The sequence below is a fragment of the Primulina eburnea genome, chromosome 12, assembly GCF_022965805.1.
Source record: "Primulina eburnea isolate SZY01 chromosome 12, ASM2296580v1, whole genome shotgun sequence".
Lineage (NCBI taxonomy): Eukaryota > Viridiplantae > Streptophyta > Magnoliopsida > Lamiales > Gesneriaceae > Primulina > Primulina eburnea.
This window is the reverse complement of record NC_133112.1, coordinates 14,910,731-14,924,830: the sequence shown is the minus strand read 5'-3', so window position 1 is coordinate 14,924,830 and position 14,100 is coordinate 14,910,731. Positions and strand designations below refer to the sequence as shown.

The window sequence follows — 14,100 nt, the reverse complement described above, 5'->3', positions numbered from 1 at the left end:
TTTTGACAGAAAACAAACAAAATAACGACGCGGCGCGGCGGAGACGGAGTGCTCTTCACTTTCTCACTTAATTCCTTTAAATTAACCATGCACCATAATTATTATAATAGCGTAAAACTTGTAAAAGTGATGCGTGAACATTTAAAAATATCATGATTTGGGCTCAGGGCGCTGCTAGGACCAAAATTTCACCCCGGGTGCAAAATAACCATTTTGCCCCTGGAAACCCAAAAATTATCGTTTCAACCCTGGACCTCTAAAATTGACCCGAAGCTTACCAAACTCCTTAAAATGTCCCAAAACATTTTTAAAAGTATTTCTAGGCATAAACGCGAGCCCAATTCATAACTTGACTAATTCGTTTTAAAATTTGGATCGGGGTCCCGATTTTAACCCGAATCGACTCTAAACTTAACCGAAATTCTCCCAACTTTTTATCATATTTTAAAAACACCTAAAAGACACTAAAACTCTAAATCCATATTCAAAACTTACGGCTGGAAGATCCAACAAGCAATAACTCTCGCCCCCCCCCCCCCCCCCCCCCACCATGTAAACATCTCATTACACCACATGCCCCCCCCCCCCTTTCATCACCCTTCGGTACTCTCTAAATCCACCACATGGACCTAGCTTAGACCTTAAAAGACCTACCTTAATCACACGATCGGCCCCATGCAGCACCACTTGCGAAGAACCGTGAAAACACCCAACGCGAAAGCTCTCCCCTCCTATACCTCTCGGCCCTCTCCCAATCTGTCCAAAATCTTATGCCATCACCACAACCTCGCCCTACCCTCCTGTACACTCCCTTGTCATCACCCACACAGCAGTCCCTTGCACAAAACCAGAAACGTGAGACTTGAGGCATAAATATGCGATATGCTCGTGAAACTCAAAAATCTCAAACACACTCGGTTGGATCGAGAGTAAAGCATGAAAAACACAAATATAATAGTAATAAAACATGTGTGATGCAGAAATGAGGTTTCAAGCATGCCTTGGTGCAATAAATGCAAGAAAACTGGAAGCGGGGAACGCCGGGGAAACTTTGATGCAAGAACGAGCTATGACCGAGGGGTTGCTGCTGATTTTCTTGAGGAAACCCAGGCAAAATGAGAGGGGAGGGGTGGCATCGGCTGATAGGAGGATTAGGTTTAGGTTAAATGAGGTTTAGGTGATAATTATATAATAAATTAATAGATAATGGACCCTAATTTAATAATTAAAAGTTTAAAAAGTAGGCCCTTTAACCTCAAACCCACTCCCGAAAAATATTTCGAGTTGAAAAGATTTTGAAAATAATAGCCGAACCATTAAAAAGTCCCCCGATTCGATAAAATTTACGTACCGTTAAAAATAAAGTCTTACGGGTAGAAATAACCAGAAAAATCCCATTATTTGAAAAATCCACTTAAAACACCATATATTAATTTATAAAAATAATCATGTAATTAAAATAGTTTTCCTGAAAATTCTCCGATCTCCGATCCTCGTTCGAACGTGAAATGCAACTTAAAATCTTAATGCACAAACTTTTAAATTTCATGAAACAAATCCTATCATGCATGAATTAAGCCTAAAATGCGTAAAAATAATTAAACATAATTTACTGAAATGAACATGCATTTTATGCTTTATAATAATTTAATAAAATACCGAGGAAATTTAATAATTTGCATGCATGTCAACTTTTTAAATTATATTTACTACCATGCTAAATTACCACTTATTAAGTCTTTATTAACTTATCTCCATACTCCATCTCCGGTCCGACCTCACTTATGTAACTGAAAAATGTAACAATTAAACTACTGCATAAAATAAATAAATTTAAAGAAAAGAATTTACATACTCATGCAATGAAATCCCTTTAATTTAAGTACTAGAAATTATGCATGGCTTATACGCAGTCCAATTTACGGGTTCTACAATACCAATCCCTTGCCTTTGATATTTTTGCACGCAAATGCGCCAGAGAATTACGAGCCCACGATTTGTTTGATACTGTTCCTTCTTCACAAAGCCTTGAAGCTGTCGAAATTTTGAAGAAAAATGGAGAATTTCCAATTACAACCATAACTAACTTTAATCAGATGTTGATGTCTTTAATTGCGTCGGATAAATTTGAAATGGCATTGAAACTGATATCCAAGTTACCATATTTAGGTTTAGCTACGGATAACTGGACGTATTCAATTTTTGTATGCTTTTATTGTCAGCTTAATGAACCGATGGAGGCCAAAAATTTACTGGAGCGCATGTTGGGAAACGGGTTTGAGCCCACTGTCGCTACTTTCACTCCTTTGTGTTGGCACAATATTGATATTTGCGGGCGTGTCAGGTGCGAAGATGCACCGATTTGTGTGAAAATGATAAAATCTAACTTCTAACTATTCAAGCGACGTGAATTCTAAATTCGACCGTCAGCTCTAGTCTCTTAAAACAACTTATAACGCCAAAACGAAGAAAACTATTGAAAATTGATGGAAATAAACCTCTGACATAATTTTGAATTTACAAAAACTGTAGAAATTAATCAAAACATGAAAAATATAATAAATTGTAAAGTTGCTGAAATATAAAACATCGAGACCTAGAATGCTAGAAATATGCCGGAACGCTTAAAATAGTGCATGAAGATTGAATTTTTAGCAGAGAGTATTTTGCAGATTTGTCTGTGTAGAGAATTGAGTTGTGTGTAAAATTCTGTGTCGGCCGATCCTTTTCTTCTGACTGCTGTACAATTTTCTCCACTCCCCCATGATCCACGTTCTTCCGCCTTCCATTCCACGATCTCCCTCTCTTTGGAGCGCATTGTGTGAAAGGGGGTCGATTAATGTGCCCGCTTGCGCAACGGAAGTTTCAAAATAATTTTTTACAAGAAAATCGAGCACCCTAAACACTAAGATGTGTAGCAAATATAATAAAACACAAAATGACATTCATAGTGTTTTTAGAAAATTTTACCTATCAATTTCAAAAGATTTATGATGACTCCAACTAAGTTGCAAACAACTTAGCTCTTCAATGGCAAGACAAATTTTCAAGCCTCCTTTGAGCACTCCTTGCTAAAAAATTAAGCCCACCACCAACAAATTAATTCTTCTCTAATTTTGCACTAGAAAAATTGGAACATTTTTCATTGAAAAGACTAAGCTTTCCTCAACAATTGAAGAAGCAAAATGAAGGAGAATTGATGCTCAAAATCTCGGCCATCATGCTTGTGAGTAGAGAAGGAAGTGTTTTTCTTGGTTGGGCAAAAAGTAAAAGTAAGCATGTGCATGCCATGCTTTGGATATTGAAAAAGTTGCATCCAACCCTTCACCTCCCTTGCATGCTTTTCTATTTGGGTTTGTAACAATTACAAAGCTCATGGACTTTTATTTAATTATCTCAAACACATTTGAGACCATTTAAACTTTACTTGATTTTACTCAAGCTCACTAATTAAATAGTTATTTTCTATTGGGCTCTACAAGACCCAATATTATTTAATTAATTCAACACTTGAATTAATTTAATTATTTGGATCTACTAGGTCCACTAGTGTTTAATTAATTCAACACTTAAATTAATTTAATTTAGTCCATTATAATATTTATTAAAATCACAATTTTCAAATACATTACTTATTTGGTCAACTTTTAATTTAGGAACACTTCCACAAATTAATATTCACATTTCCCTTATAGAAGTCATACTCCTATTTTTCTTTGTGCTTATAAACTCTTTTATAAGCCGTTCAACACATTGAACTAATTTTCTTCTCAACGGAATCTAGAAAGTTAGCACTTGTGTGACTCTCAATGGTTCATTGATATAACTAGCAGTGGGTTCACATCTTCATGTGATTCGGGACTAAACATGTCCTTATATGAGCATACCCCAATTGCTCTATTCTTACTTATCAACTCCTTGATAATAAGAACGACAGAACTCAAGTCTGATAGTACCCAACCAATCATGTTAAACGCCGAGCATCATCGCTTACATGATTCCTTAGGTATCAAATGATAGTGCCTGCAAGAACCATTCAATTATGGTTAGCGTACAGTATGGTCCCTTCATCTCATATATCCCGACCGATTCGACAACTACTGGTATATCGAGAGTTGTCAATGAATCAATACTATGTATCATGTCGTAGTTGCTTCGATGATGTAATCTTTGAAACCCCTTTCATATTACCACCAACACTCTGATCAGAGATTTCATACTACATATACATGAGATCACATAGGATATCCATACCCGAAGGTAAGCGGTGAATCCCCGACTACAATTCATCGACTCCTATATGTTTCGACAGAACACCCAACCTTGCCACCTGATGACCACATATGAGTCAGTAAACAAGTCAAAGTGCAATGCTAGCATATAGAGTCTCAAAATTGTCCCGGGTCATAAGGACTAATGGTGTACAACCATAAACTATGACTTTTCCGCTCGATAAGTGAGAACCACTTGAAAAGTCCTTTATGGAGGGTTGTTCAGTGCGCTCTACCAGGAGCACCTATCTACATGCTTGGACATCACAATGTCCCTTACCAATGTAACATGATACTCACATCGCAAATACTAGTTTCAAACTCGAGGGGCCTATATGCTTCTTAGCGGTGGCTGAATCGACTAGGAACTATTTAGAATATACAATATTCCAAATATGAGTTTCATGATACTCATCATATGAGCATCTCATATTCGTTATACTATTTTTATATTCAAGATCTTTATCTATGCAACATGCATGGGTATACAGATAAAGATGTGAAAAACAATAATTTCAAATATTATTAAAATAAAGATCGTTTATACATAGAGTTTCATTGTGAACACTCGGCCAACACTTGGCTCGACGGGCACCTACTCTAACATTGTGATCGGTTTGAATCGATAAGAATTAATGCGTTATGGGCTTATATAATTTAAATTGGCTTTATAATTTAAATATTTTAGCCCAAACAACTGCCTCCCGAAAATATTGGCCAATTGGGCCAAAATGCTTGTATATAAACCCATTTTAATCGACTCATTTGTATTAGTGTGACCCAAAATTGCATTTACTTGGGCCATACCATTTGTTTTTGTGCGGGATACAAAAATCCCGCTATGCTGTACGATTTCAAATCACAGAGAAATAACTCATCTCGCTCTTCTTCAACTCCTTCACTTTCTTCTTCCAGTGCAAGCCTAATCTTCAATAATTTTCAAGGATCCACAAATCCCCAACTCAAATTTCAAATTCTTAAGTATAACCTGTTATTTGCTGCCTTTTTCCCCCTACCGTGGCTCTATCTTCTAGTCCCAACAAAATCTACGTTGTTACTATCCTGGTACTGTTGCTCTTCGTGAAATCCGTACGTACCAAAAGAGTACCGAGCTCTTGATCAGGAAGCTTCCTTTCCAGAGGCTTGTTTGTGAAGTTTCTCAGGATTTCAAGACTGATTTGCGTTTCCAGAGCCATGCTGTTTTGGCGCTTCAGGAAGCTGCCGAGGCCTACCTTGTGGGTCTATTTGAGGACATTAACTTGTGTTCCATTCATGCAAGCGTGTGACAATCATGCCTACGGATATCTTGCTTGCGCGTAGGATTAGGGGCGAACGTGCATAATCTTCCTTTCCTGTATTAAAAGGTTTAATGCTAGTGTGGGATGGTGGTAGTTGGTCTTTTGTTCGCATTCTCTGGTACAATTTCCACAGGTGGTGAAAAGAATAGGTATGCAGTCTCTTGTTGCATATGCGATTTGCCTGTTTGATCTTCACAGGTAATACTGGATTGAGCATTCGCCATGAGTTGGCCTCAGTTCTCCGGTACATTCGACGCTTAAGCCTTGGTGTCATTTGGGGTTTCTTTAAACACAGGTGACACTCAACTCTTATGTGCTCTTACGTGCTCATCCACTCAAGACGACTCCCTCGTCCCTAGCATTTATGCATTGCACTTCAGTCGGGCCCCTTTTCCGCATACACGTATATGCTTTTTCACTTCAGTCGGACCCCTTTCTCGCATACACGTATGTGCATTTGCACTTCAGTCGGATCCTTTTCCCACATACACGTTTATGCATTTGCACTTCAATCAGATACATATTCCGCATACACGTTTACTTGATGTTCTTGCATGCGGTGGCTCCGCTTTATATTTGTTGACTGTTGGGTTGGTATCGCGGTTGTTGTGTGATGGGTGTGAGATGAAAAGGAGTTGAATTTGATGTTGGATTTTGGTTGGGGAAGAATTTTTTCTGTTGATTCTTATATTCTGATCCAAATAATCCCCTTCATTTCGATAAACAAATATGTTGGCTTAGAATTCCCCGCTCACAGTCATTTCCTCCCCTGATTCTCTATAGAAACAAAATGAATCCAATATGATAAAAGTGGCCTCCTGGCCAACTTGAATTGATCGTTTTAATTTTTTTAAACCGTATCCAAAAAATATTTACATTGGTGGCCCTAAGGCCCACTTCAAACAAACTCTTACAACATGAAGCTAAAAAATACAAAAATGGCTGGTTAGCCTATTTTTCTTCCAAAGTCAACTTATGGGTCCTCTTGGGATTCGCATAACGCCCTTGTTCTCTTCCGTTCTTCCTTTATTATTTATTGTTCCCCTCGGTGAGCTCAACTCCCCGCTCGGTGTGTTTCTTTCTTGTCATATTCTAAGTGGCCTAAAGGCCTACTTCATGGGTCTGTCACTGCACATGCAAACAACCAATTTATATACTGGCGGTACGATCTACTTCATCATGATTTCTCGTACCATAAAAACTTTAGACATATCGAACAAATGTATATATTATAAGTGGCCATAAGGCCGACTACCTAATGAAACAAAGTACCTTCAAAATAATGGAAGTGGCTTACTCTCCCACTTTATTTGATCAATCTTATTGTTGAATCATAAAGAACAGATATTTACCTCAGTGGCCCTAAGACCTACATCACATGACGTCTTGAAATAAAAACTAAACATATACAAAAGTGGCCCCGAAGGCCAACTCCTCGCTGAATATCAGCCTTCCTGTTTTCTTTACTCGCCAAATTTTTCTATTTCTTCCCTCATACTTGGAAAATACGGCTTGAGATACTTGTCATTTATGCATCTTTTGTGTGGATGGCCATCTAAACTTGATAGCCAATATGAATTTCCGTCTAACATCTTATGTACTTTGAATGGTCCTTGCTACTACTTAAATTATAATTCACCCAAGTGTAGGTTTTCTGGAAGTAATATATTTCGTAAGTACGAGATCGATCCACAGAGAGGTTATTTTAAGTTTAAATTTATTAATTTATAGATTATCAAATGCAAGAATGAAGTTTACAAATTATAAATTTTGTCAAGGCTTGAGGATTTATTCTTGGTTTATGTAATATTGCTTAACTAAAAGTAAAACAAAGGAAACCACCATAAATAATTGTTCCAAGAAAATTAAACACACACATAATATAATATAGTTCCCATGATAGAAAATACCGAATTAACCGATATTTTATATATGGTACCTATGATTATAGTTATATCTATATAAATATATAATTGCATAAAGTAAATGTTAAATTAAATCATTATATTTCATTTAGAACAACCGGCAGAGCCACGCTATTGCCTAAATGAAATATATTGATTTAATAAGATAGTTGCGGAAAACTAAAAGTTAGTTGCGATAAAGTAAATGTTAAATTGTTAGATGTTAGTATTAAATCATAATATTTCATTTAGAACAACCGGCAGAGCCACGCTATCGTCTAAATAAAATATTATGATATTATTATATATATATATATATATATATATAATATAATATAATATAATATAACAATAATAATAATTGATGAAATATTTATTGTATCAAAATTAAACAACAAATCAAGATAACCACTTCAATGGTATCAAGCATTTGATGTAAATTGTTAACAACAAATAATTCATTTTTATGCCTTCAATAAAAATAAGTTAGCTAAATGAAAATAAATAAAGAAAGAATATACAAAATATAACAATCTTACTTCACCAAGAATGCATCCTCTTCACCTTGACATAATAGATTTAGCTAGCCATGAACTTACTTTTGATCAACACTAAAATATCACTCATAGTTGAGAAAATGAAAGAAAATATTTTGGAACTTAGAACTTTGATACACACTCACACTATATTTTATAATGAGATAGAATGATCTCTCAAGCTAGCACAAGGCCTCTATTTATAGGGCAAATAAGAGAAAGGGTCAAAAATTTTATTAATGTCATGTAGTTGTAATAGTAGTCTTTGTCTCCTCCAACTTCATTTCCATGTCCCTTCTTTCAATGCCTTGTTTCACGACTTTAATCACCGAATTTGACTCTGCTCAAAACGACGAAAATGTGGAGAATTTTCTGTAGATGAATTTGGCCACCTGATTCACCTCATTTGGATAAATATTGAAATAGTTATGAATTTTTTACTATATGATGGTCATAGTAAAAATATATTTGTCCTCCTTTTGATATTTGCACAATTTGATTATCTTAATGAACTTTTTAGGCAATCATGTCTTCTGCAAAGTTGTAGATAATTTCACAAAGATTCCGAACATGTTTGAATCATCTCCATTTGAATTTTCTAGCTTGAGTTATCATTATTTTACCAACACGTAGAAAACCTGAAAATAAAACATATTTAGTAAAACATTTAAATATAAACAAACAATACTAAAATAACTTAATTTTATAATTTTAATGAAACATAAAATTTTAAAATACAAGTTTTAACATATAATAAATTATTAATTTTAAGTTTCATCACACCCCCACACTATCTTATTACTAGTCCCTTAGTAATAAAATTTATCGAAAAGTCACAACCTAGATTCTTTATTCCTTTTATATATTCAAATATACAAACATATTCATTTTAAAAACAAAGTAATATACCGATTTATATATATATATATATATATATATATATATATATATATATATATATATATATATATTCAATTTCTAAATTATTTTATGATAATATAGTCAAAAAGATAATTCACACCACCCACCATAACTTGTATAATATCAAGAATATAATTGTAAAAGCCTCAACTCCATATATTCTTTGAGGTCAAAATATTTAATGTGAAACGTCTACTCATTTTAAAATGCGGAAATATATATTTTTTTAAAACTCTCCTTTTGAAAATAACCATTTAATTAAATCGCATACATGCACTCCTATTTTAAAAACGTCATTTAAAAATCATCATGAGTAATTGCCAATAAATATACCGAAGTGAAGACGAGGAAAATCCTAACATCAACTGTAAAATAACACAGCTTAACATACTCGTATCCTCTCAAAATATGAAATCATAATAATGCGAAATAATCATAGGTCCTCGGGTAGTGTCGCCCACCAGGTCCACTGACTCAGAGTCCAGCGCCTCCAGTCTCCTCGACATCGAACTCACCTGCATCACATCACGCCTAGTGAGTCTAAAGACTCAACACACCTGTACCGTTAATAACAAGTACATATACATATCACACAGCAGTGAAAAATAGCATACTCAATATATCTTTCATGAACTTAAAAGCATAACGTAAACGTGTCGTATAAAATCATGTCGTGTCAACTCATATCATCTCATATCATGTCAGCTCATATCTTCATATACGTGTCAAAACAGCTCATCGTGTCATCATAAACTTAAACATTTTCTTTTAATTGAATTCAGTTCATTAGTTGTGACTTTCGTATCAGCTCTATCGATGGATCCATCTATAAAAACCGTGGTACCCTGCGGCGAGGGACATCAGCGACAGCATTACCCGCCCACTGAGCCCGGGCCTCAGCTCATCATATCTCATGCCATCGTATACATATACATCGTCAGTCACAACCAAATCACATCCTTCAAAAATATCATCATTTTCATCACTTAATAAAAACATGCATATACGTAACTTTTCCTTTAAACCAAGCATGCAACGTATTTATCATAATTGCATGAAAATCGTAAAAAATGATGCATAAACATTTAAAATATCATATATTTGTGCTCAGGGCGCTGCTAGGACCAAAATCTAACCCTGGGTGCAAAATGACCATTTTGCCCCTGAAAACCCGAAAATTCTCGTTTTAATCCTGGACCTGTAAAATTGACCCGAAGCTTACCAAACTCCTTAAAATATCCCAAAACATATTTAAAAATATTCCTAGACGTAATTTCGAGCCAAAAATACAACTGAACCGATTCGTTTTAAAACTTGAACCGCGTCCCGGTTTTAACCCGAATCGACTCGATACTTAACCCAAATTTTCCCTAACTTTTACCTTACCTTAAAAACACTTGATTGGTACTAATACAATGTCATTAAGTTGCCAAACTAACGCTGAAATTTCCAGAATGTTACAGGAACTCTCGGTCCTCTCCCCTTTCACCACCTCATGTGCTCTTATTTTCCTAAAATCTCACGCCCTAAAGCTAACCCCTCGTTCCACCATGAAACAGCCTTCCGAGGACTTAGACTAGACTCTAAGGCACTTATCAGAACCAAGAAACCATCACCATTCACGCTCTCAACAGCTTGAGTCCGAGGAACACCAACGAACTCCTTACCGAGACTACCCTTTCCGACATGGCACGATTGGTTGATCCTTCGACTCCAGCGTTGATTTAGCCATTCCATCCCCCATCTCAGACCCACCAGGTTCTGGTCCAGGGCTGGAGAAAATCCATCTCTCACAAATCAGAGCCAAAGAACACGACCGAGCACTCCAATTCTCACAAATCACCAATACCCGATTGTCCCTCTCTCAAAACTCATCGATCTAGACCCTGCAGCACACACCAGCACCTAAGCCTCATAAATCACGATCTGTACAATCCCTTACCATCCTAGTACAGCAGCCCCTTTACACCACAATCCAGAAATCGTGAGTAAAAATAAAAGAAATACATGCCATGAACAAAAACCGAAAATCCTCCATTTTCTTGATAGATCGAGAATATTTCATGCAAAAAAACATACAATGCAGATATATATGACATGAATGATGCAGAAAAGAGGGTACAAAGCGTGCCTTAAGATGGTTGGAGTGCAAGGATGAAGTGGAGGAACCCGATTGAATTTTCTTTGCATAAACAAGCTCAAGATCGAGCCTTCTGCTGGAGTTTATTTTCTTTCTGAAACTGATGGGTGCTCTTAAGGGGAAACAGATGTATATTAATCGGGTGTGGGAGAGGTTACGGAAGGGTGAAGGTTTCCTATGTAATAATTATTTAGTTAACCAACTAATTATGGGTTTTAATATGATAATTAAGGGTTTTAAAAAAATTTAAGCCTAGCAAGCTTAAAATTAGGCTCAATAAATCCAAACGCACTCTCGAAAAATATTTCGTGTTGAAAAGATTTTGAAAACATTAGCCGAAACCTCAAGACGTCCCATGATTCGATAAAATTTACGTACCGTTAAAAATAAAATCCTACGGGTAAAACTACCCAATAAAATCTTATTTTAAAAAAATTATCCTTAAAACACCTCATCTTAATTTATAAAAATAAATCGTGTAATAAAATAATTTTCCTGAAAATTCTCCGATCTCCACTCTTCGTTCGAACGTGAAATGCGCCTAGAAACCCTAATGCGTGTACTTTTAAAATTTCAGGGACTAAATCCTATCATGCATGAATTGTGCATAAATTGTATCAAAATAATTAAACATGTAATTAAAAATAATAACAAAAAAATTCCTAGATTGCATGCACTTAGGTTACGCGAATTAAATTTCCTGGACCTTACATAATGAATAGCTAGTTTTCACTCATGGAGTTAGAATGAATATTAACTCTCATCGAAAAAGGCTAAGTATTAAAGCAGACAATTAGAAAACTAATATTGAAAACAAAATAGGAAAATTTACAAATAATAAAATCCCCCCTTTTTTTTCCTTTTCTTTTTTTTTCTTTCTATTTTTTTTTCAATAACGTGACTACAAAATTTTACAATAACATAAAAAATTTTATCCAAACATTCTACCATAAATATCTATCTATATATATATATATATATATATATATATATATATATATATATATATATATAAACATTTATATAACGGATACATCCGACTACCTTTGAAACTTATCTAGCACAAAAAAAATATTTTTGTTTGCTTGTTTTTTTTTTATAACACATTTGATTGATGTTTTTAGAATATATTGATAGTAAATCAATGAAATCAAGAAAAAATTACAATGAATGAAGTACTTTGCAGTCCGTTATTTATTTACTTCTTTTTTTTTCAATAAATATTTTTTTTAAGGGGAGTTATATTCTTGTAATTAACCATTTTTCGATAATCAATAAAAGTTTATTAATTGTTTTCTCATTCTCACCACTTACTCACAAAAGATGTGTGAGTATATATTATACTTTTACAACAAGATTTCTTTCAATTATACATGTTAACAACCATACAAACCATATATTTTAACTATATTCTCATAAAAATTTTAGAAATTATTTTATTTGAAAACACACACAATTATAAATATGTATATATAAATAAATAAACACATCTATTATACATTTTATATTAATTGTCAAATATATATATATATATATATATATATATATATATATATATATATATATATATATATATATTATAAATTGGTACATATGAAAAACTAATTTTTCTTGTAATCTGTAATTTGAATATAATGAATATTAAAATCTAGTGTATTGTGATTTTCCGATAATTATTAACTAATGCGTCTCAGGTGCATTTTACTGACACCTTACTCGACATTGAACTAAAAATTATTATTATTATTATTACTATATATCTATATATTTTTTTCATATAATAAAAATAACTAAGAGAAAAAGAAGAGGAGATTATTCATACCTTAAAAAAAACATTAAAACATACCGTTGAATCACAAGTTTAGCATCACGTGAATTTTCTTTTCTTACTCTTGGATGTTGGCCAATTAAGTTGAGATAAGAATGGATCTGGTTCATGACTAAATCCTTGCAGTAAATCAATAAGTTCACCTTCACTTGTAGCAGAAACTAACATCCTTCGTGAAGCTAATGAAATAAATCCCTGTTCCACAACATCATCAAGAAACGATAACAGTTTATCATAATAATTGTTAGCATTTAACAAACCAATTGGCTTATTGTGGATATTTAATTGTGCCCAACAAACAGTATGAAATATTTCCTTCAAAGTACCGAAACCTCCTGGCAAAGCAATGAAAGCATCTGAATGTTCAATCATTTGAGTAATTCGTTCATACATGTTGTCCACTTTCATTTCTTCTCTTATTGTTGGTCCTGTAAGATTGGCTAAGGTAATCGGAATAATGCCTAATACTTCACTTCCACCTGCATGCGCAGCTTTTGCAACTTTTCCCATGAGGCCAACTTCACCACCACCATATACCAAATGAATCTTTTTTTTAGCAAGTGTTATTCCAAGCTTTTCTGCTACTTCTTCATAAATTGAATCTTTTCCTGCACTAGATCCACAAAATACACAAATATTTTTATTTTACTTACCGTGGACGTTGACATGTTGAGAAATATGTTTTCTGTAATTGTTAGATCACATCATATGAATTTATAAGCGTAACATGCCAAAAGTCAATATTTGAACAGGAAATTATTATTATTAAAATAAAATAAAAAAGACAAAATTAAAACAAATATATACATCGTAGTTGTGATTGTGGCTCACATCTTCCTCTGATTTTACGTTCAGTAACGGCTTCAACGCCTTCTATGAGTCGAGGATATGCTTCCCATCCAATTTTCTTATAAATTGGCGAATAGGGTCTTTTAACGTCAGATTCCCACTACAAGAAAAATACAAATCAACAACAGTCATACGACAACGGTTTTTATTAAAACCGTTGTCTTTTTTTTTAACAACGGTTTTAACAAAAACCGTTGTCGTAGCCTAAAAAAGCCCGCTTATAGACAACGGTTTTTTAAAAATCGTTGTCTTTTATATGTCTACAACAACGGTTTTTAAAAACCGTTGTCTTTGATATGTCTACGACAACGGTTTTTAAAAACCGTTGTCTATGAGCGCTTTTTTTTGGGCTA

General features: G+C 34.2%; 1 long non-coding RNA gene across 1 annotated transcript; it reads right to left on the bottom strand.

The window, feature by feature from the left end:
• Positions 1 to 13,024: 13,024 nt before the first annotated feature.
• Positions 13,025 to 13,811, bottom strand: LOC140808259 (uncharacterized). The gene is made up of 2 exons (XR_012112848.1): positions 13,367 to 13,811; positions 13,025 to 13,093 (listed from the first exon to the last, which is right to left on the bottom strand). It is a non-coding gene; the product is annotated as an uncharacterized lncRNA (long non-coding RNA).
• Between the last annotated feature and the right edge of the window lie 289 nt (positions 13,812 to 14,100).